Source organism: Lissotriton helveticus, chromosome 8, assembly GCF_964261635.1.
Source record: "Lissotriton helveticus chromosome 8, aLisHel1.1, whole genome shotgun sequence".
Taxonomy (NCBI): Eukaryota; Metazoa; Chordata; class Amphibia; order Caudata; family Salamandridae; genus Lissotriton; species Lissotriton helveticus.
The window spans coordinates 550,615,490-550,639,952 of NC_136069.1; the positions used below are offsets into that span (position 1 = coordinate 550,615,490).

Sequence of the window (24,463 nt, forward strand, 5' to 3'; positions counted from 1 at the left end):
ACAGGCGGTGTTTGTTGGCCTGTGGCAGGGTCAGTCACATGTCCTGGATTCCTGGCATTTAATTGAGTCTATCCCAGTTCTGCGACCCAGTGTTTCTTGTCCCCCACCTGGCACACATCATGTCGGAGGATGGTGATGACGGTAACATTTTGCCCCCCCCCCCCAGGAAAAATGTCTACGGACGCCATGACTAGACTTATGTAGTAGGCGAAGCATGTAGGTGCCATAATAGCTAGATGGCCCGTGTCATCTTATAAAAGGGATAGGTTAGTAAACGCGCATAATCACGTCATGTTTACTAACAATATCTTGACAATTGCCTTCCTTAGAATGGACCTTTTTGTGATACTTATCTCATTGGAATAACATAGCTGCTTTGTTCTATTCACTATAAAGTGTCACTCTAAGTGTCACCCATAATGCATAAATGTCACATATAAACACGCTAAAACATGGAAATGCCACACAAAAGCGAGCTTACAACTTGGCAACTATGGTTCACAGTTTCTGATTTGGTGACTGTGGCTTCTTCATTTCTTGTCTTTGTCCACGCTGGCTGCTATCATTGTTGTTGTATCCCTTGTGTGTTTTGGGCGATGGTTCTATGCATCTTTTCACGTTTGGAATGCGTGAGTCTTTCTTCATGTGGCCTTTCTGCCAGATATGTTGTGAAATTATGTTGCCTTTAATTGTGCTGCAGGTAGAGTACAGCAAAGCACAGCACATCACAGGAAAACAACGATGTATAATTTATGTGATATGCTACTTGAACTCATAGGTACTTTTATTTTTTTAATTGTGTGATCCTGGGAATATCGGTGCTCCTCTCACACTCTGTCTCTCTCATCTCCCTAGCTCCCTCTCTTCTTTGCGCCTTTCTCTCCTTCTCTCTTTCCCCCTTTATAGAATAACTAAAACTACAGTACACAAAGGCATTGTTTGCACCGCACAAGAACATTTCTCTCATACATTTTGATTAGCTTCCACTTTGCTTGCTTAATTACAGGTAACGTACTGGACGACTATGAACATGTCTATTTTTAGCTGATATAAATTGGCAGGTGCGTTCTGTGGATGGTGGATTTGAAGACAATTGCCTCTAAGGGATGTTCGTGCCTGTAGCGTGCGTGCAACAGATGGTGTTACTGACCCACAACACCCTGTTGTCCGCGGTAAAGGCAGGAACGTGCTTGAATGCTTTACATTTGAAACACTTACTAAATATCACCAGCCTAGAGAAAGCAATGAAGATTTAGCGGTCTTTTGTAGGAAGAGAGTGATAAAATATGTATTAAAACCAGGATGCCTACATTTAACCCTGGCAAACGATGTCTTTGACTCTAGCTCGCTAGCAATCTAAACACATACCTTTGTGGTGGTATGAAGAGACAGACCGGGACTCACATTTATAGTGCTGTCAACAAAACACAAATACAACTTCTGCAGGGAGCTTTTGCAGAGTGGTTGGGAAAGGGGGCTGGGCCTTCAATGATGTCTCAGTAATCTGGCTTTGCGGTACTACTTGTGGGAATAGGGCTTATTGGCCCCAAAAGACCCTCAACAGCCAAGGGGACTTCATGCCCCAACCCGTAGTGCACCAGGAGGCCCCTTTGCAGAGTGGTTGAGAAAGTGAATGTGGCCTCTCACAACATCTAAGCAGCCCCGCTGCGGGGGACATACTTGTCACAATAATAGGTGTTCTTGGCCCCCAGCAACCCTCAACAGCCAAGGGCACGTCATCCCCCAACCAGTAGTGCACCAAGAGGCCTCTTTGCTGAGTGATTGAGAAAGGGGAGAGGGCATCCAATAATGTCTCAGCAATCCTGCTGTGGGGGACTTATTTATCACAACAATAGAGGTTCTTGGCCCCCATTGACCCTCAGTAGCAGAGAGGACTTCATTTCCCAGCCAGTAGTGTGTCAGGAGGCCTCTTTGCAGAGTGGTTGAGAAAGGGGGCAGGGCCTCTGATGACATCTCAGCAGTACCACTGTGGAGAACTTACTTGTCGCAACAATAGGGATTCTTGGCCTCAACAACCCTCAGCAGCCAAGGGGACTTCATCCCCCAACCAGTAGTGCACCAGGAGATCACTTTGCAGAGTGATTGAGAAACGAGGTGGGGACACCGATGACATCTCAGCAACCCAGCTGTGGGGGACTTACTTATTTCAACAATAGAGGTTCTAGGCCCTATAATGACCCTCAGCAGCCAAGGAGACTTCATCCCCTAACCAGTAGTGCACCAGGAGGCCCCGTTTCAGAATGGTTGATTAAGGCTATGGGCCTCCTACAATGTCTCAGCAGTCTTGCTGTATGGGACTTACTTGTGGCAACAAAAGTGGTTCATGGTGGCACTGGGGCCCTCAATGACCCTCAGCAGCCAAGGGAACTTCATTAGGGGTGGCGGAGCAATACTCTGCTACCTCACGGAACTCTGTAGAATCTGACAGAGTTTTCCGACAATTTAACCAAATTCTGCTCCGTCCAGGCCAAATCAATACAATGAAAATCCCGCACCTAATTAGTAAAAGAGAGGACAGTCTGATTAATAAAATAGGAGATCTGAATTTTTAAAGGTTTAAATAGAAATAGTGCAAAAAGTAATAAACACCAGCTGCAGTCAACTGGGCATGGTAGATTGGCACATAGTTGTGATTTGAGGCCTACTGCAATGGAGAACAGGTATTATTCAAGGACTAGGTTCAACCCAGTCAGACAAATTGCCCTGGAACTTTGTTGCAAAAGTGTAAGTCAAACATTTCCTGTGTCTAAGGCAGCAGGCTGTCAATGAACAGGTGTCCAGAAGGTTCGCCAGTTGTTGGATGCGATTCTGGTCAAACAGTTGGTTTTTGGAGAAATTCAAATTAGTGTCCTGTGAAGGTCCCTTGCAGACTAGAGACTATAACTCGTTCACCCGGACTGCATTTGTTTTTTCAGAACTTGGAATACTTCAGTGGGGGAAGGCTGCCCTCGGTATCTGAAGATGGCACTACGAGTCTTTATACCTTCTCCAAGAGGTCCAGCTGTATCTGGTTTTCCAAATTTTCAGCAGTGGTAGGCCAAGTCTAGCGACACTCAGCAAAAGAATCCTGAGCCTCAGGAACTGAACTTGGGGTCAGGACTCACTCCAGCAGAGGCCAACAGTAGGGTCCAGGACAGGTCCAGGTGGAACTGTTTAGATGGGCATGTGGAGCAAAAGGACTCTTGTAGCTTTTTGTGAGCCTGTAGCTTGAACAGGTGACCCGTAAAAACCTTGGAGTCTCCTTCTTTGACCTAGGTACATGAGAGAGCAGATCCAGTCGTTCAGAGCTCCTTTCAGGTAACATACAGCTGGTCCAGTCTTTTTTTGTTCTTCCTCAGGTTCAGAACATGTTCTCAAGAGATTGCAAGAGGATGCCATATTTATGTCTGGCACTAACTTGTGGGCAAAGGGACTCCTGGCCCTTTACTAACCAATGGGGGGGAAATCCCAGGGGTAACTCTACATATGTCTGCAGATGATCTTCTTTACCCTACTGCAAACAATCCCACAGTGTCCCTCACCCCTAAATTCCAAAATGGAGAAACCCTTCCCCCTTGTGTAGAACCTGTATGCCAGCCCATAAGTGGGACATGGGGTAGTAGTAAGGAGAATAATGAGAAACCCCTTCTCTTTGGTCACCTCAAACTAATTATAAGTGCAGCTCCCATCCCACTGGGATTGGTGCTAGCCTGACTGGGGTGGGCGGGGTAAAGGAAGGAATCTGTTTAGGTGTCATGTGAACCCTGCCCTTGACAGGGGAGGTCCCTTTGAGGCTAATGAAGTTTCTTGGCACAGCCCGAATGGTGATCCTACCAAAGGAACACATTCAGCTCCCCACATTCAGGCCTTTGTTCCTGCTTTGGGAGCAGTTTTCACACCACATTCAGTGACACTTGAAAGGCTCATGTAAATTAGCTCTTAGGAGTTTCTGGCAGGGAAAAGGATTGGTTCCCTTGCCTTTGTAGTAGATTGGACAATAGGTGCTGCAGTCCACTAGATATATTTAATTTACATCCCGTGAGTACATCGGAGATATTTAATATACAAGCCCTGGGTACACCTTGTATAATGTACTAGTAACATATAGGTAAGCTAAATATGAAAATGTAACCTTCTTAAAAGGGGAATACAGACACTTTGCTACTGGTTTGCAGGGGTACATTTCACAGAGTATTACAGAAAGAAAAACATGACAAAGGAAAACTCTGTTGGTACGCTACAGAAGACAAGGTAATTTTCTACCCATATCCATTGTATATTTATCATTGACTGATGGCTGGTGATTGTATAAAGTGGGTTATTAGTTGTAAAGGGGTTTCTTCACAAGTAATAAGCCCACAACGTTCTATCTACTGGGAACAAGTACCCGGTTGCAGCACTTGCCTCACTTATGGGTTGTCAGTCAGAGCAGTCCAAGGCCTGCTCCAGTGATGTATGCTAGTACCCCAGCCCACTGGCACCTAGCAAACACCCAATACATCTTTGTCCAGTCAGTGCTTTTACTAATAATAAAGGGAAAGTACTTTATTGTGTGCACTTTACTCAAAACTACAAATGAATGGACAAACGTACACATGATTGGAGGAGGAAATACCTAGAGTGATACTCTTCTAACAATCCACACTCCTAGCAAAATCTGACTCCTATAACTACAGTGCATAAATGAGACATAATAAAAGGGGGTGTAGTAATCAAAAGGAAGATCTACCAGCTTTGTCAGAGTATCAACACATTAACAAAAGCAGAAATAGTTAATTATAAATAATGCAACATTGTTAAAATCACTTGGGTTGGTACAATCTTACAATAACTCAATTTGGTCATGTAATGACTCATTGCTAACTCATTGTGATTGCCAATAAAGAATTTCAATGGGCTTCATCAAGAAAAATATTAATTCATTGTTAGGTTTGACATTGTCAATAAATCAAATCAATTTCAATAAACCCCAATGTGCATGAGTCATTCTTTCTATTTTTACATTCTGCATTGCATCCTTAAGTTACACAAACAGGGGTCCCTGCACTACAGTTTTCACGAGTATTAAAAAAAAATGAAGCTTCTGCTGAGGTCATCAATTTAACCCTCTAGAAGAATTTTTATTTGTTAATGTTCATTAACACCTGAAGTGAGTCCAGCACCATGTATACACTGTAGTGAGAGCACTTACAAGTTTCAGAACTTGAATTATTACATTGACTATTGTGAAGTAGAGTTGTCCAAAGAAAAGAGAAATAATCAATCAATAACAATAGGAAGTCGAGTCTCAATGATTCCCCCCATATGCTCTGCTCCCAATTCTGTTTTAACATGGATGGTGAGTACATAATACACAAGAAGAAGTTTATTGGGTAGAGCTAGCCCACTTAGTTGGGGGTCAAAAGTTGGTGTTGTCGTATGCATTCTAGGGGTTCACCTTTGTTCTTTGAGTGGGCACATCTTAGTAAAATGGATTAACAATGTGTGGACAACTTTGTTGATTCCGGTGATACTTAACATTGCTGTGCTTCTACTAGCTGTCTGGGAAATTAGTTTTGTTATGATTTCATAAGTAATGTCGTAGTGCGTCCCACATATCTTTGGGTTGATGTGCACATGAGACAGTGGTATGAGGTTCTGAGCTGCTCATTGCAGTATAATAAGTCATGTAACCATTCTTCAGTTGGCAGGGCCACAGTACCACCTCAAGTGTATGCCATCCTTTGTTTAGTGATAAGAAGACATACATTGGAATATCCTATGCAATTATCTCTAGTTGGTCACAAGTCCAGCCCACTTCCATGAAGTCCACATCTTCAGCAGAACATCTAGCACACTGGGAGTTTGCCCATAGTCCCCATCTGTGCAGTTTAATTGGGGTGTGATATATGCAGTACAGAAATTTGAAGTGAATGAGTCAGAGTCAGCCATTTGGGTAAGTGAGACTATTTGTCCACTGTGGCTTTGCCACTCTTTATCTGATATGGAAGTGTTCAGTTCCCTTTCCCACTCTGCTCTAGCATGCAGGATGCATAGAAGGGCTTCTTTTTGTATTTCAATGGCCATCTCTGTAACACGTCTCTCATTTGATTGGGAAGTGAGGAGTAATGTCAATGTAGTGCAACTTGGCAGACAGTTGGGAAATGAGCTATATGTGGCTTAACATACTGGTTTTAGTCTGAGGAACAAGAAGTTATCCCGCACAGAAGACTGCTCCTTTTGTAAGATGTATGGCAGGAGTCCTCAGGAACGACCTCACTCCTGGCAGTTACATACTCTGTTTGATGCTAGTGGTGCTCTTCCCCTTCCTGAGGTGCCACAAGGAACAATATTCACATTTGTGAGCACTCCACTGGGGCTAAGGGGTTACCCCAACTTTACCACTGACTTGGGCTTATAATAAATATTTTTTAAAGTCCGGGAATTACCTTTGTAACTGGTTCTTAGACAGAGGTAACATTTTTTACTTGTAATATTATATCCCAGTGCATTTCTATGAAACAGCTAAACCTGCTACAGGAAAAATACCATTTGTTGGCTTGCCACTATAACAACATGTTTTACATTAAACTTTTAATCGTCACTCTTTTAAATAACATGCACCCTGACTTACTGGGCATTAAGAAATACTTAGGGATAATTTAATACTAATTAAAATGAATTTTGCAGGCCTGTCAAGTTAAGTTATTTTTTTTATTTAATAACTGCACAGACAGGCTACAGTGGTAGGTAGGCCTGTAGTCATGTTTTCTACTGTTACTTTAGTCATGGCACAATGTGTGTTACACTGAGCTGGACAAATAAAGTTTATTGAAACCACGACACATAAGAACGTGGCTGAGGAATTGATCGGATGTTTACACCGGAAGTAGTAACTTGGTGGAAGTCGGTGCACGCTGGACGCTAACATGGGGAGCTCAACAGGTACGCGGCGTTACGGGTCCACAATAGGCGCTTTTCTGTATTGCGCTGTAGTAGATAAATCTCGCGTAGACTTATTTTCTTAGTTCTCACAGACGAATTCAACGAATGTGGTTGTAGCAGGAAAGAAAACACGTATAACATGTCGTGTTTATAGGAAGAGTTGATAGTCCGAGCCACAGTAGGCTTACGCCACTAACACACACGGAGTGGGTAAGACTGACTAATTTTTGATTCATGTAATGGGAAACGTAACGGGCAGTTTAGAGGGTACGAAGAAACGCATAACACATTCATATTCCATTGATTTTCAGTTTATCGCACGAGTTTACTGGCTGAGTTAACAGTGCTGACTGCATTAACATACATGGAGTGGGTAAGACTTATTATTTTTGACAAATGCAATGGGAGACGGAATCATTAGCCGGGATGGCACTGACTGAACAGGGGCGTAACAAACACCCCCGCAGGCCCCGCAGTGCGGGGGGGCCCCCCAGTCTCCAGTAGATGAAGGGGGCCCCTCAGCTGAGCTCTCTGGTAGAGAGCTGTGTCTCTCTCTCTCTAAAGCAGCTGCTGCTGTCTGCAGCCTGCTCCTCGCTCCTCGCGCTGCTGACCTTTGACTGAAGAGAAACAAAGTATCAACTTCCATTGTTTCTCTTCAGTCAAAGCCACGAGCCAGGCCCGGAAAGAGGAGGGGGTGGGGGCCCTAAGATAGTGCATTCTCCTCAGGGCACTATTCCTTTGAGAAGGGAGGAGACCAGGGCTGTGAGGGAGGGGTGGAGGAGGGGGGGGTTGTCTGGGTTTGGGGGCCTACATGGGCTGGGGACCTCTTAATGTGATTGTGGCCCCCTTAAAAAAACTGCTTCCCTGCCTCCCCTCTACAAGTTATCTAAAGACACAATTACAATGCTGAAGCTGGCTCTGTGTTTCCACATCAGCATTTTAAAAGCATGCTTACCTTTTCTGGATGATTTCAGCCGGCTCGACTACGCATGTCTAACATGCGAAAGTGAAAGCGATTTGCACACCCCTCTTGAGTGGGCCTCGGTAAATGTGGAGAGCTGGCATGCTGGCATGTGGCGAAGACGCAGTGTTCTGCTATGTGCTTGTTCACAGGTTGGCCCATGGTAAATTGTGATTATTAGAAAGAACGCTCCAGATGCAGAAGCACTTCCTCAGCCACCAAGTTTGGGACAAGGAACGAGACAGTTAGTAAGTTTATTTTTATTGTTGAAAGGTGAAACAGGGGTCTCGGTGTAATGCGATAACGGGCCTGCAAATAAGGGAAGAGTATCTCTGTTCAGGCAGCCTGTAGGTCCTTTCTCCAACATACGTGCCTGTGTAATATAATTTGTAATCACTGTGACATTTTTAAGAACTTTTATACATAATAGAAATTGTGTTTTCCGACAAGTCATGGTTCTTTTAAACAAAATACAATTTTAATTGCTTGATTTATCGTAGTCAGTTTCACGCTCACCCTGACATCTGTTTAAGTCATCCAAGTCATTTGTTATTCTCTCGGTGTACCAAGTGAACCTACCCTCTGAGTTCGGTAAGCTCAGTTTCAGTGACAATCGTTATGTACAGCACATAGAGGTGTCAAAATGGCATTTGTACAAACATTAATTTTATTGTGAGAGAAAAGCATCCTCATTAAAACATGAATGCATGTGAGGGTGATGTGCTCTCTGCCCACCCTTTTTTGGGCGATATATTGTTGGTAGTTCTTAGTATTTAGTGTGTATCCTTGGCTTGGGATGGTGGCACTTTCCTTGTATAGCCAGAGTACATATGGATACTGGATGAAAACTGCAAACTGATAGTAGAGCACCTGCCATGCATTTACTAAAAATAAAAAGCTTGTCTATTAGGTCAAAATTATTTTGTTTGAAGAAAGTGATCAGCTTTCGTTTTGGAGTCCAGGCGGAGGGGGAGAAGGTTGTAAGGCAGAGGGGAGAAGGGTGTAAGGCAGAGGGGAGAAGGGTGCAAGGCAGAGAGGAGAAGGGTGCAAGGCAGAGAGGAGAAGGGTGCAAGGCAGAGAGGAGAAGGGCGCAAGGCAGAGGGGAGAAGGGCGCAAGGCAGAGGGGAGAAGGGTGCAAGGCAGAGGGGAGAAGGGTGCAAAGCAGAGGGGAGAAGGGTGCAAGGCAGAGGGGAGAAGGGTGCAAGGCAGAGGGGAGAAGGTTGCAAGGCAGGGAGGAGAAGGGCACAAGGCAGAGAGGAGAAGGGCGCAAGGCAGAGAGGAGAAGGGTGCAAGGCAGAGAGGAGAAGGGCGCAAGGCGGAGGGGAGAATGGTGCAAGGCAGAGGGGAGAATGGTGCAATGTAGAAAAGGGTGCAAGGCGGAGGTGGAGAAGGGTGCAAGGCAGAGGGGAGAAGGGTGCAGGGTAGAGGGGAGAAGGGTGCAAGGCAGAGGGGAGAAGGGTGCAAGGCAGAGGGGAGAAGGGGAGAAGGGTGCAAGGCAGAGGGGAGAAGGGTGCAAGGCATAGGCGAGAAGGTTGCAAGGCAGGGAGGAGAAGGGCGCAAGGCAGAGAGGAGAAGGGCGCAAGGCAGAGAGGAGAAGGGTGCAAGGCAGAGAGGAGAAGGGCGCAAGGCGGAGGGGAGAAGGGTGCAAGGCAGAGGGGAGAAGGGTGCAAGGCAGAGAGGAGAAGGGTGCAAGGTGGAGAGGAGAAGGGTGCAAGGCAGAGGGGAGGATGGTGCAACGGGGAGGGGGAGAAGGGTGCAAGGCGGAGGGGAGAAGGGTGCAAGGGGAAGGGTGAGAAGGGTGCAAGGGGGAGGGTGAGAAGGGTGCTGCAAGGCAGAGGGGAGAAGGGTGCAAGGGGGATGGAGATGAAGTAAAAAATGTGCCCCCCAGGACATTTCTGCGGATGCCCATGGAGCGCACACTACTTTGTGAGAGAGAGTGGGAGAGAGTGGAGAGAGAGAGGAGAGAGAGAGAGTGGAGAGAGAGTGGAGAGAGAGAGAGTAGAGAGCGAGAGTAGAGAGAGAGAGTGGAGAGAGAGTGAGGGTGGAGAGAGAGGGTGGAGAGAGAGAGTGGAGAGAGAGAGTGGAGAGAGAGTGGAGAGAGTGGAGTGAGGCAGTGGAGAGAGAGTGGAGAGAGAGTGGAGAGAGAGTAGAGAGAGAGAGACAGTGGAGAGAGAGTAGAGAGAGTGGAGAGAAAGACAGTGGAGAGAGAGTAGAGAGAGAGTGGAGAGAGAGTAGAGAGAGAGTAGAGAGAGAGAGTGGAGAGAGAGAGTGGAGAGAGAGAGGGTGGAGAGAGAGAGTGGAGAGAGAGCGTGGAGAGAGTAAAGAGAGATAGAGTGAAGAGAGAGAGAGAGTGGAGAGAGAGTGGAGACAGTGGAGAGAGTGAGCGAGAGAGTGGAGAGAGAGTAGAGAGAGTGGAGGGAGACAGTGGAGAGAGAGTGGAGAGAGAGAGGAGAGAAAGACAGTGGAGAGAGAGTAGAGAGAGAGTGGAGAGAGAGAGTAGAGAGAGAGAGAGTGGAGAGAGAGTAGAGAGAGAGAGTTGAGAGAGAGTGGAGAGAAAGTGGAGCTAGACAGTGGATGGAGAGTGGAGAGAGAGTGAGAGAGTGGAGAGAGAGAGAGTGGAGAGAGAGAGAGTGGAGAGAGAGAGTGGAGAGAGAGAGTGGAGAGAGCATGGAGACAGTGGAGAGAGTGAGCGAGGGAGTGGAGAGAGAGTAGAAAGAGTGGAGGGAGACAGTGGAGAGAGAGTGGAGAGAAAGACAGTGGAGAGAGAGTAGAGAGAGAGTGGAGAGAGAGTAGAGAGAGAGAGTGTGGAGAGAGAGAGTGGAGAGACAGTAGAGATAGAGAGAGTTGAGAGAGAGAGTGGAGAGAAAGTGGAGCTAGACAGTGGATAGAGAGTGGAGACAGAGAGAGAGAGTGGAGAGAGAGAGAGTGGAGAGAGAGAGTGGAGAGAGAGTGGAGAGAGAGAGTGGAGAGAGAGAGTGAGAGAGAGAGGAGAGAGAGTGGAGCTAGACAGAGGAGAGAGAGTGGAGAGAGAGAAAGTGGAGAGAGAGAGAGTGGAGAGAGAGAGAGTGGAGAGTGGAGAGAGAGAGTGGAGAGAGATAGTGGAGAGAGAGAGATAGAGATAAAGAGAGAGAGTGGAGAGAGAGAGAGAGAGAGAGAGAGTAGAGAGAGAGAGAGAAGAGAGAGTGGATAGAGAGAGAGAGAGGGGAGAGAGAGTGGAGAGAGGGGAGAGAGAGTGGAGAGAGAGAGAGAGAGGAGAGAGAGAGAGAGAGGGGAGAGAGAGGAGAGAGAGAGAGTAGAGAGAGGAGAGAGAGAGTGGAGAGAGAGTGGAGAGAGAGTGGAGGGAGACAGTGGAGGAGACAGTGGAGAGATAGAGAGAGAGAGTGGGGAGAGAGAGAGTGGAGTGAGAGAGAGGAGAGAGAGTGGATAGAGAGTGGGGAGAGAGTGGAGGGAGAGTGAAGGGAGAGAGTGGAGGGAGAGAGTGGAGGGAGACAGTGGAGGGAAACAGTGGAGGAGACAGTGCAGAGAGAGAGTGGAGAGAGAGTGGAGAGAGAGTAGAAAGAGGGTGGAGAGAGAGTAGATAGAGGGTGGAGAGAGGGTGGAGAGAGAGTGAGACAGAGAGTGAGAGAGAGAGTGAGAGAGTGAGAGAGTGGAGTGAGAGAGTGGAGAGAGAGAGTGAGAGAGTGGAGAGAGAGAGTGGAGAGAAAGAGAGGGGATAGAAATTAGAGAGAGAGTGAGTGTGAAGGGAGAGAGGGTGGAGAGAGTGGAGAGAGAGTGGAAAGAGAGTAGAGAGAGTGGAGGAAGACAGGGGAGGGAGATAGTGGAGAGAGAGTGGAGAGAGAGTAGAAAGAGAGAAAGTGGAGAGAGAGACAGTGGAGAGAGAGTGGATAGACAGTGGAGATGGAGTGGACAGAGTTGAGAGAGAGAATGGAGAGAGAGAGTGGAGAGAGAGTAGAGACTGACTGACTGACTCAGAGACTGAATACTGACTGACTGAGAGACTGACTGGCTGAGAAACTGACAGAGAGAGAGAGAGCGAGACTGGCTGTCTAAGAGAGTGACTGACTGACTAACAGAGAGAGAGAGACTGATTGAGAGTGAGACTGACTGGCAGAGAGAGAGACTGACTGAGGTAGAGAGATACTGACTGACAGAGAGAGAGACAGAGAGAGAGGCAGAGACTGACTGACTGAGAGAGATAGACTGATTGACTGCGAGAGAGACTGACTGACTGAGAGAGATTGACTGACTGAGAGAGACTGACTGACTGGGAGAGAGAGAGACTGACTGGGAGAGAGCGAGACTGACTGACAGAGAGAGAGACTAAGAGAGAGAGAGACTGGAAGACTTACTGGCTGAGAGAGAGACTGGCAGAGAGAGAGAGAGAGAGACTGACTGAGAGAGATTGACTGACAGAGACTGACAGAGAGAGAGACAGAGACTGACAGAGAAAGAGAGACTGACTGACAGAGAGAGAGACTGACTGACTGAGAGAGACTGACTGAGAGAAACTCACAGAGAGAGACTGACTGACAGAGAGACTGACTGACACAGAGAGAGACTGACAGAGAGAGTCACTGACTAAGGGAGAGAGAGACTGACTGAGAGAGACTGGCTGACTGCGAGAGAGAAAATGCCTAACTGAGAGAGGCTGACAGAGGGAGAGAGAGACTGACTGACTGAGAGAGAGAGACTAAAAGAGAGACTGACAGACAGAGAGACTGACTGAGAGAGAGACTGACTCACTGAGAGAGACTGACAGAAAGAGAGAGATAGCGATACTGACAGAGAGAGAGAGAGAGAGAGACTGCGAGAGAGACTGACAGACAGAGGGACTGACAGGGAGAGAGACTTAGAGAGAGAGAAACTGACAGAGAGACTGACAGAGAGCGGGACTGACTGAGAGAGACTGACAGAGAGAGAGAGAGACCGACTGACTGACAGACTGACAGAGAGAGAGAGAGACGGACTGACTGACAGACTGACTGACTGACAGAGACTGACTGACTGAGAGAGACTGAATGACAGAGAGAGATAGACTGACTGACTGAGAGAGAAAGACTGACTGACTGAAAGACTGACAGAAAGAGAGAGATAGAGAGACTGACAGAGAGAGAGAGAGAGACCGACTGACGGACAGACTGACAGAGAGAGACTGAATGACAGAGAGAGATATACTGACTGACTGAGAGAGAGAGACTAACTGACTGAAAGAGAGAGACTGACTGACAGAGAGAGAGAGAGACTGAAAGAGAGAGACTGACTGACTGAGCGAGAGAGAGAGAGAGAGACTGTGATGGAATTGGGGTCACAGTGTGTATGAACCTATGCAATGCCTCTTAAGATTGCTATTGTCTACTAATAAAAATGTATTATCAAAATGTGCTCTTTGTAGTTACATCTGCTTTTGAAATACTGCATTGTCGGAAACGAGAAGGAGCAGTGGATGCACTTTTTCCAAAACTGAGCGATGAGTGGGCCCGGTGTTGTATATCATGACTGGAGTTTGCATCAGGAAACCCACCTAAAATTGGGCAAACTTCCCCGGCCCACTGATGGCAGGGACCCTGTAATGAATGGACCCCTCCTATGATAGCCTGCTGGCAGACTAAGCCCAACCTCTAACTCCACCATCCAGTGTTACTTACAACGGCTGTATTGGTGACAATGGCGTAACAATCGCCCCGCACCCCCTGCAGTATGGCGGGTCGCTGGCCTGAGAGCTCTAGACTGGCACGGAGAATGGGGGGCCCCCTCCATGAAGTTTGCAGGGGGGCCCCCTCAAGTTTCGTTACGCCACTGTGACTGAACTTATGTACCGTTTTTTGTAGACTCAGAGAGTTCATTAGTCACTGGCGTAGTAACTACATTTGAGAAGTAAAGCAGGTTTTCTCACATGACACGGCACGCATCACAGATGAAGGGGGCTGTGGTTATCTTGTGCTCACGTCTGGCAAGCGATTACCTCTTAACATTCATTGGGATGCACCGCATTTAGTTATCTCGTGCTTACGTCTGAAATTGCTTTTCTCTTAACATTCACGGGGATGCACTGAGAACTATTGGCAACACACAAATCACGGGACAGGCTCCCTAGTACTATTCCTTATCTTTCGTTTCTCCCTTTTGTTTCCTTTTATTAAATGTGTGCAAATTATAGATATACAATGAATGTAAATATACAAACTTTTAGCATTAAGATAGTAAGCAATTTTCTCTACTGTTTATATTGTAGTGTCCAGCTACGGAACTAAAAGTCAAGGAAACTTATATGAAACATGAAATCGTACATTAACCCCTGAAGAAGGGTTTATTCAAACCCGAAATGCATTGGGCTTTTATGTTGAGAGATTTGATAATTTGTGAAAACATGATTATAACATGTGATTATGTTTCCAACATGCTTTGAATGTTGTTAAGCACATTTTTTGTTTACAATTTTGTTTAGTCAATTGTGACTGATATTAAGGTTAGTTTGGAATTAGAATGATTACTTTGCTACATTAAATATTCAATATACATTTTTTGTAGAGCAAATAGAATTTAATATTTTGGTATAGTTAATGAAACCCTAGGGTCATTGGGCTGAGCACCTTGCAGACCTGGATGTTTCCAGGCCTCGACAGTGCAGTTTCCACATTGGGGTTTGGGCAAAACCCCCAGTAGGGTTGCTCCCTTATTTGTTTAAACTTGTTTTAACGTTTGATTACAATTAACTAGAGAGGTGTGCAGGTCTCCCACTTACAGAGCATTTTTCATTGTTCACATGACCGGAGATGGCTTATCCCCACAGTAAAAGGTTTGACAGTCAGACCTCTGGAGTCAATAGGAGGGCTACTCTCTTTTTGGAGGGAAGGGACTAGGCATCTGATGCAGGTAGGGGCATGGTTTAGTCTCTCACAGAAGGTCTTTCAAAAGACCACTTATAATCACCATTTTGGTATGTCACAAAATGCTTTCCAGGAGGGTTGGAGTAAGGGTGGAATGATGTTGTGTCATCTCAAGAACGGACAGAGGTGACTACTGTCTGGATCCTTCTGCTTGCACTTAAAAACTCTGCACAGGAGAGCGAAGGGGAGAAATATGATGGGTTTTGCAGGATACTGAAGATGACTTGACCCCTCTCTGGGTTAAGTAGCACCCTGGGCTTAGCCTGGATGACACTCCATGGATTCACCTTTCCAGGGCCAATTGTGCTGCCCCACTTAAACCCTCTAAGGGACAGTAGAAGAATGGACCTGCTGTGGGGATCCTTCCAGAGAAGGGTTTACCCCTGAGGAATGGGCCTGTGGGTGAGTACTATCATCAGACAGTGGCCCCCTAACTTCTTCTTACACAGAGGGCCCTTCAAGAGGCCAAAGAGGCCATGGGACCTGCAATGAGTAGGCAAGAATAGTATTTTGCCTTACAGCGGACACTGAAAAGAGGACACATCAGAGTATGGAGGTAAAGTAAAGCAAAATCAATATCCCACAGATATAAAAACATTTAGAGGCAATTGCCTCAATCCTGAAGGTCCCTGAACCCAAAGGGATGACCAAGGCCCCCAGGGGTCAATGTAGGAGGCGCATGGGAGGGTACTTGCATGTGGCCCCTGCACAACAGTACCCTTGTTCCTGTGGGCCAACTGAGACTGGTGCAAGGAGAAGCGAATACCAAGACCAGAGTAAGAATAAACAAGAACCACCGCCCTCTAAGCCTACATGGGCCAAGCAAAGTGCTGGATATCAAGAGGCATTTTCCCCCAGGCCTGTGTCCACCTCATTAACATCTACTTTTACCATGGACAGTTTGATCTTAGTTTGTGATAATCTTTATTGCACTCTAAAGTTGTTCTCTCTTTTTGCTCTTTCTGGGATGTTTTAGTTCTTGATGCGGCAGTGGGGACAACGGCACTGCATTGGTATATCCCACTGTGGACCCAACGATGCATTGGTTCTTGAAGATGTACAGCATGGCCTGCATCAGAATTGGTGTGGTGATCTAGGACTTCAGAGATGGGGGCACAGGATTCTGTGAGGGGCGATTTCTCCAGTCTCAGGCAGGCACTGGGAAGGTTCCTTCAGCGGCACAGTGGCAATATGTCTGAAACAGGTGTGGATGCATTGCGCTTCTCTTAGTTGCGTCTCTTTTACAGCTCCAAACAGCAAGAACAACCTCTAGAGGCCCAACACAACAACACACACCTCTTGGAAGGTCGGAACTCCCAGTAAAGGAGTTCAGTGGAGCTGGTAGTAAAGTCTTTGTGTCCCTGTGACTTCAGAACAGGTGGCAAGCTCTACTTCAAGCCCTTGGAGATCTTCAAGCAGGATACACAGCACAGAGCAACTTCTTTATCCTCTCCGTGACAGAGACAGTCACTGCAGGCTAACCCCAGACAGCACACAGCAAATGGGCAGTACTTCTCCTTCAGCTTTCCCAGCTCTTCTCATTGGCAGAGGTTCTCTTGAGTCCAGAAGTAATCTAAAGTTCTGGGGTCTGGGGCCCAATATTTATATTCCATTTCTCTTTGTTCTCTGGTGGCAGAGAGGCTCTGTGCTCAGTCAAAAACAGTTCTGTCCTCTCTGGTCCAACTTCCCGGCACAAGGTGGAGACAGCATTGTGTAAGTCAGACCAGGCCAATGCAGGTGCAAGGAAATCTCATCCCGCTACTCTAAATGCAGCCCAGATCTATTTAGGCCAGCCCTGACTCATCCAGGAAAGGCATGACACACCTCAAAACCCCAGTGGCTGTCTACAGTGAATGCGCATCCCCAGCCCCTGTCACTCCAAAGCCAGACAGTAAATCCACAAACCAGCATAGGCACACAGGATGGCTAAGCAAGAAAATACCCACTTTCTGAAAGTGGTATTTTCAACTCACAATATAAAAATCATCTTTACTAACAGATGCATTTTTATATTCTTACTTCAGGCATGCTAACCTCCATTGTTCAATCTTGTCCCAATGGGACTTTGTAATTATAAGATGTTATAAATAAACTCCCATTCTATGCTATTGTACAGATAGCCTTCCAATAGTGAAAAATGAATACACTGTATTTCACTACCAGGACATTTCACATACATCGAGGAAGATGGCGGCCGACTAAGACGCTCGGTCGCGAGCTCCTGAAACGCCAGCAATCAAGCTGATGCCAGCGTTTCCCCAGAGGAAGCAAATGGGTGATCTCAGCCAGTAATGATCTGGTCAAGGTGAGGGCTACGTTACCGTTATCCGATAGTCTACAGATTTAAAAACAACTGAAGTAATCCCCCAGTAGAAGCACTCTCCCTCTCCCCCGAAGTAACTCGCCTCAGCAGCACGTAAAAGGGAGTCTAGCTGTTGGAAAGAGAAGAGAGAGTGAACGAGGAACACAAACTCACCGAGGCGCAGTGGTCAAGGAAAGGCGAGTTGGCTGCAGCGTTGCACGGCGATAGGCGGTGTTGCTGCGGTGCTCGGCGGGCGCCTGTCAGGGCGCCAGGGGTTGTAGTCAGCGTAGGACCGCATGCTGGAGCGGATAGAGCGCTGCGTTCAAGCAGCGGTGGCGGAGCTCTGGGTGAGAGCGAGAAACGCCGCCCAGTGTTGCAGAAGGGCGCTTGGAGGAATCACGTTCCTCTTCCGGGGGAGAGGGAACAGAGTCAGCGGGGTCAGCGGCGCTGTTCTCGGAGGCTGCAAGGAAACACGCTGCCACGAAGAAAAACAAAGTGACAACACAAACGATCGCAAATATAATAAAGCGAAAAAAGCTAATCTCCAGTGCTTTCTAAACGTGAAAATAAGTGTAAAACCGAACAAAAATCAGGAACACTATAAAGACTTACAAATATTAAATGACTGGTACTGGATGATTAGAAAAAGAAATTGGGTTGTTCCTGAGGACAAAAATTTAACTGAACTTAAACTACCGTATAATATCTCACAGGGGGAGAAAAAAAAAGAGCATTGCCAGAACGCCAAAGAAGATATTCCAGCAGGAGAGGACGGTGCTGTCCTGGAGGCAAAAAATATCAGAGAAGGTTTTACCCCTGCATTTACTTACACCACTAGGTCAAAAAAAACACAGGTCGACAAAACAATATTCCCAGTTTCATTAGACAAAAAAGAAGAGGTAACTGGAAGATCAGTCTACTCCCTAAGAAGCCGGAATCTACCTAAACAAAATACATCGTTAATCCAGAAGAAAAAGAATATCACTCCAAGAAGTACAAAGAAAAGAAACTTACCGCGACTGGACGAACTATCAGAAAGTATTAAAGGCAGAGTTTCAAAAACGAAAACCAGTAGGCAAAAAGTTAAAATTACTCCGTCCCTAAGATCATATTTTAAAGTGCAACAGGTACTGCAGATACGAGGTGGACAACCCGTGGCGGGGACTGTAGCTGAGAATACTTCAACACTTACATCTACGTCAACCCCAGGCGAAGTTGGAGGCAAGGACAAAGAACTTACTGGTGAGAACGAAGAAGAAGAGATACCTGCTCTAGAGTACTTGGAGGAAAGCACAGAAGAAGAAGAGGAAGAAGAAGAAGGTATACAACAAAAAGCCTACCAATCCTCAGTTGAATCACTACAGACACTACACCAGCCAATATTAATAACAATAATGAGTAATTCAATGACACAACTCACAGGCAAAGAGAATGAAGCTGAACCTGAAGCGGATATAACCCCACAAGAACATCAAGGGGGAGCAGAGAGGCAACAAGTTGAAAAAGAAAAGGATGTAGACCGGCAAGAATTACGGCCAGGGGAGCAAGACTCGGAGCAGGATACGGATCAGATGGGTGTAAGTAAGATGGAAGAAATAATGGGGGCATGCTTGGACAAAATGATGGACAAAATATTGGGGGAAATGAGAGAGAAATTCTCAATATCGGAAGGGAATCAATCTAAAATTCAAGAAGTAGTCGAAAACCTCGATCAGAAACTGAACGATCTAGGAGTACGAGTAACGGCTGTGGAAAATGAGACTGGCTCTTTAATAAAAAAAGTAGATGCAAACCAAAGAGAGATACGACAGATAAAAGACAGTGAGAGGGCCATCAAAGAAAAACTTGAATCCTTGGAGAATCAAGGAAGACGCAATAACCTCAGACTATTGAATATTCCTGAAAATTTGGAAGGGTCAGATATAAAATCATATGTTATATCTTTGCTAGAGGAGTTCTTTCCATGGGCAAAGGACTGTGAGTTATCAACGGACATTCAGCGAGTACATAGGGATCCCTTCAGGAAAAGTAAAGACTGAAAAGCCCCAAGGAAAATACTAATAAATTTCAGGACTTATTCCCTGAAGGAAAGATTACTCAATGAGGGACTAAAAAGCGGATCTTTTAATAAAGACAATTGGTCATTTCGCGTCAGGTCTGATATATGCAAGGCTATGCAAGATAGACAGTGGGAGCTGGGGCAACACATGCAAGAATTAAAAAGTCTGGGAGCAAATGTCCAACTGAAATTTCCAGCTGCTTTAAGAATAATGTGGAGAAACAAAATGCACAATCTAAGAGAGCCGAAAGAGGTAGAAAACCTCATCCAGCAGATAAAAGACCAAATTGAAATCGACAAGATGAATCAAGTCTAATGAAATAGCAGGAGAAACTTAACCAACTCTTTGGCAGCAAAACATGAAACTGATCTAAAAAGCCAAACAAATTTAAAATGAAAGGGGAATGTGAAGGCATAACAACCACTTAATATGCAATAGAATGGCTGGCGTCGCGGAGCACGAAAAGGGTGGGAAAATACCACCTGAAAAAAGAAGAAGGGAGGCTTCCTCAGGGTGGGACGTTTTGCCTGCACTGTACAGTAAACATGTAAGATATAACCATAAGTGGGTGGGGAGCAAAATAGGGAAAAAAAACAAAAAAATAACCTCAAATTTGGTAAACATTTTTCTTTTCATTTTTTTTTTATTACTCCAATTTTTTCTCTAAAACGGAATGGCGAAAGAAAAGATGACAAAAATACTCTCATGGAATGTCAACGGTCTTAGATCTCCCAAGAGAAGAAGAAGAATCTTGGAGTACCTAAAAGAGGTAGAAAGTGAGATAATTATCCTTCAAGAAACTCATTTAATAAAATCAGAGTGGTCTCAAATTGTGAAAAACTTACATTGGATTGGCTCAAGCATTCATACATCACAAGATTGCAATATAAAAGGAGTGGCAATTATTATAAAAAAATCTCTGAATGCTAAACTGGAATCAGAAGAGGTTGATAGAAAGGGAAGATGGGCAATGGCCAAAATTAGAATAGAAGGCTCGACACTTATGATAGTAGGTTATTATGGCCCAAACATTGACGACCCGGCGACACTTAAGAAATTATATTCAGAATTAATAACATCCACAGTCCCAATAATCTTAGGAGGAGATTATAGTATAATATTAGATCCGACCATAGAGAGGCAACCTCCCTCTAAACAAAGGAATTCACCAAAGATGAGGGAATGGTTGGGAATATTTAAGAGAGATCTAAACATGGACGATATGTGGATACAAAAAGGTGAAAAAGCATACCCGTTTACTTTCCACAATAAAAAATTAGGACATAAATCTAGGATAGATTTCTTTTTAATAAGCAACTCACTTCGTGATCAGGTTAAAAGTATTGTACATCAACCAGCTCACTTATCAGATCATTCGGCTGTCCAATTAAAACTCTCACTAATACAAAGTTTAACTCCAACTAGATGGACTCTGGATCGATCAATTCTAACAACGGATGAAAGTGTGGATCAACTGTTAAAATCAACAACTAATTACTTTGCAGACAATGGTGAAGAAACCTCCGAGAGAATTAAATGGGACACATACAAAGAGGACATTTACTTAGTTTAGGTGCACATAAAAATAAGCGAAGGAAAACCGACATAAAAAATCTGGAGACAGAAATTAAGGAAACAGAAACACAACTGGGAGCCAGCCCATCACCAATTTCTAAAGAAAAACTATCTGAGAGGGTATGTAAGTTAAAAGAGACCTTAACAGATTACTTGGAGAATATAGTACAAGAGAAATGGGAGAACAGTAAATTGGCTAAACATGAATATGGGGAAGGCTGCGGGAAAATGTTAGCCTGGAAGTTGAAAACAGACCAGACAAGGAATACTATATTATCCGTGTATACCAAAGATCAATCAGTCTTATGTGAAGATGACTCCGCAATAAGACAAGAATTTGCAGATTTCTTTTCAACAATACACAAAGAGGATACAAATCCAACAACTGAGATCATTAAGGAATATCTAGAAGGAATAACAATGCCAAAACTAACGGAAGAGGAAGTCGTTTTCTTAAATAGTGATATAACATCCGAGGAAGTTAGAGCTGCCATAGGTAGCCTAAAGAAGGGTAAAGCGGCAGGACCGGACGCCCTACCCAATGAATTTTATATAGTTTTAAAAGAGCCTTTAATTGATCATCTTGCAAAAGTCATGAATAAGATTTACGTGGAGCATGAAAAAATCCCTGATTCATGGAACGACGCCACAATAAGTCTTATATTAAAACCGGGGAAAACCCAAAAATTTGTGACTCCTACAGACCAATATCTTTACTTAATTGCGACTATAAACTGTTTATGAACATAATAGCGAAAACACTATCAAAGCTAATGCCGAATCTGATTGATCAGGATCTGAAGGGTTTTATAAAGGGCAGAAAAATTCAAGAAATAACACATGAATTACTAGCGACAATCGACGTAGCCATATCAGAACAGTCACCCCTCACGATCATCACCTATGACGCAGCAAAAGCCTTTGATCGAGTAAATTGGCGATTCTTAAACAATATCATAGAGAAAAATTACCTGGGATGTAATTTTGGTCATATGGTGAAGGAAGTCTATACAAACCCTAGAGCAAAAATAATAGTGAACGGGTCTTTGACAAGCAATATCACTATCCAGTGGGGTACGAGGCAAGGCTGCCCCTTGTCCCCAATACTTTTCAATTTATATATTGAACCCTTAGCTTGCTCAATTAGAAATCATATCCAAATAACACCTTTTAAATATAAAAATTGGGAAAAGAAAGTGGCATTATATGCAGATGACCTTATGGTGTTCACAGACAACTACAATAACTCAGAATCAGCAATTAAAGAAGTAATGAATGACTTTGGCAGGGTCTCAGGCTATCTGATAAATATTAATAAGACAGAGGCAATGAGTTGGAACAGTACGACAAAACCTGCTTTCTCAAAGGAAAAAATAAGATACTTAGGGATCACGCTAACTGAAGATCTGAATAAAATTCCCCAATTAAATTTAAATTTAGTAGTAAAAGAAATGAGAAGACTTCTTAAAACATGGTCTGGTCTACCACTAAATTTTTTGGGTAAATCAAACGCAGTCAAAATGACCATCATCCCCAAATTCACATATCTTTTTAACACGATTCCGTTGGAGTTTAATAAAGCTGCCCTAAAGAAAATACAAGGAGAATTGTCCAGCTTTATTTGGTCGGAGAAAAGCACAAGAATTGCGTGAAACAAACTCAGTAGAAGGAAGAACCAAGGGGGCATTGCAAGTCCTGACATTATTGAATATTGCAGGGCTTTTCAGTTTAAAAACTTTAGAACGTTGCTAATGAAGCACGGTAATTTCCCAAATTTCCTTCAACATATTACTAATGGAGAAGACTATTTCCTTTTCAAATTTGGCCATCCCAAATTTTTCAAGAAAGTAAAATTGAAGCTGCTAGCTAAGGCGGTCAAAGTATTTTGAGGATCCCATACTATAGCAATATGGCCCCAATTTGGGACTCACCTGGAACACCAGAATGCCTCAAAGATGCATTATCCAGTGTACTTAGACAACTGGGTTTCGAAAAAATGGGGACAACTTCTATGTGAAAATGAATTAATATCATGGGAACACCTACACACAATAACAGAAGGGAAAGTGTCGAAGTTCAAATATTATCAACTAAAGAGCTGGGCGAATACCATTCCGAAAGAAACAACAGATCCAGGAAACTTTGAAAAGGAAATGACAAAGGAATCCATAATAACAAAAGAAATATCAAAATGGTATTGGGCATTAATTGAAGCTGGAGAAGATCAATCTATATCTGAAAAAATATGGAGAAGAGAGTTTACCAACGAAGAGATTAATTTAAATATGATCTGGAAAAAATCTTCGGAACTATGCTGGGAGTGTGTAGGACCCGCTGCTCTAAAAAGAAATCATCTGTTCTCAATACATAGAGCATACTGGACTCCAAAGAGGTTATCAAGTTTCAAAGGCGCATCAATAAAATCTTGCAGTAAATGTAGCGAAGAAAAGGCAGATGATACCCATATGTTCCACCACTGCCCGGCACTTGCGCATTTTTGGCAAGAGATTGGTAAGACACTCTCGGCTCTAATGAGAACCCCAATAACTGTAAGTACATCTCTAATTATTTTTGGGATCGCTTCAAATACCATTAGATTAAGTAAACCCCAGGAAAATTTAATGTTTGTACTGATATTACTGGCACATAGGGAGATCTGTATAAACTGGATAAAACCGACACCCCCGTCATATGAGGACTGGTTAAACTCCGTAATTAGGATATGTAGGTTGGATAGGAAAGGGAATAGTACAAAAAGAATACAGTACTGGGAGATATGGGTAAATTCTTTTTACTCCTAAGTGACTATTTAGACCTTCTTTATTGTGCTTTGGCCAGTTTTTTTTTGTTGTTTTTTTTTGCTTGTCTACCAATGATTAAAGCGGAGACAATAATTTCCTGGCAGGACTGGATCTCTGCCGAGTAGCTCTAGGGCTAGCTCATCTCAGAACGTTGGAATTAATGTGTTGGATAAAGGTAAAGAGGAGAATTTTGACAGGTCTTGAGAAAGAGCTGGGAAACTCCCCCCAGGATTTTCAACAGAATTCCGGGGCAGTGAAGGTATACAACTTGAACAGACCGTCAACTTCCCCCGAACACCTTATTATTCACTTTCTCCTCGCAATATGAGGTTATAAAAAAATACATCAGTACATGTCCTTCCTTTCACATACAGTGCACCCTGCTCCTAGGGGTACCGTGGGCTTACCTTAGGGGTGAATCACATGTACGAAAAGGGAAGGTTGGGCCTTGCAAGTAGGGGCACTTGCCAGGTCAACATGGCAGCAGAGACTGCACGCAGACACTGCAGTGGCAGTTCTGAGACCTCTTTGGCTGCATGTTGGGTGGCACAATCAGGACTGCAGGCCCACTATCATCAGTTGACTTACAGGCCCTGTGCACACACAGTGTACTGCAACAGGAGCTTAATAGTAAGTCAAACAACCCAATCATGCAAACACCAATCCATATTCACAATTTACAGAGCGAGCACTGGCACTGTGGCACTGTTTTGCCGTGGCAAAGTGCACAAAGCATTTACACCAGCTGAAACGAAAATCAGCTAACAGCTAAAATACAGGAGACAGAGGCAAAAATACAGGGAAAAAACCACGCCAAGGATGCCAGGACTAACAATCAGTTATTCTTATTTAAAGTTATTGATCTTTTCTGTACTGTAGCTCAGTCTTTTGTCTATAAAGGCATTATTTAAAGGACAAAGACTATGTAACATTTTTCATGTTTTTTTCCTCAT

At 44.4% G+C, this 24,463-nt stretch overlaps 1 long non-coding RNA gene across 1 annotated transcript in view; it reads left to right on the forward strand.

Annotated features, from left to right (window-relative positions):
• The first annotated feature begins 6,868 nt into the window (after window positions 1–6,868).
• LOC144771709 (uncharacterized) overlaps window positions 6,869–24,463 on the forward strand; it is a 69,767-nt gene continuing 52,172 nt past the window's right edge. Inside the window, exon 1 of the long non-coding RNA XR_013599438.1 lies at window positions 6,869–6,924. This is a non-coding gene — a long non-coding RNA (uncharacterized LOC144771709). The remainder of the gene's footprint in view (window positions 6,925–24,463) is intronic.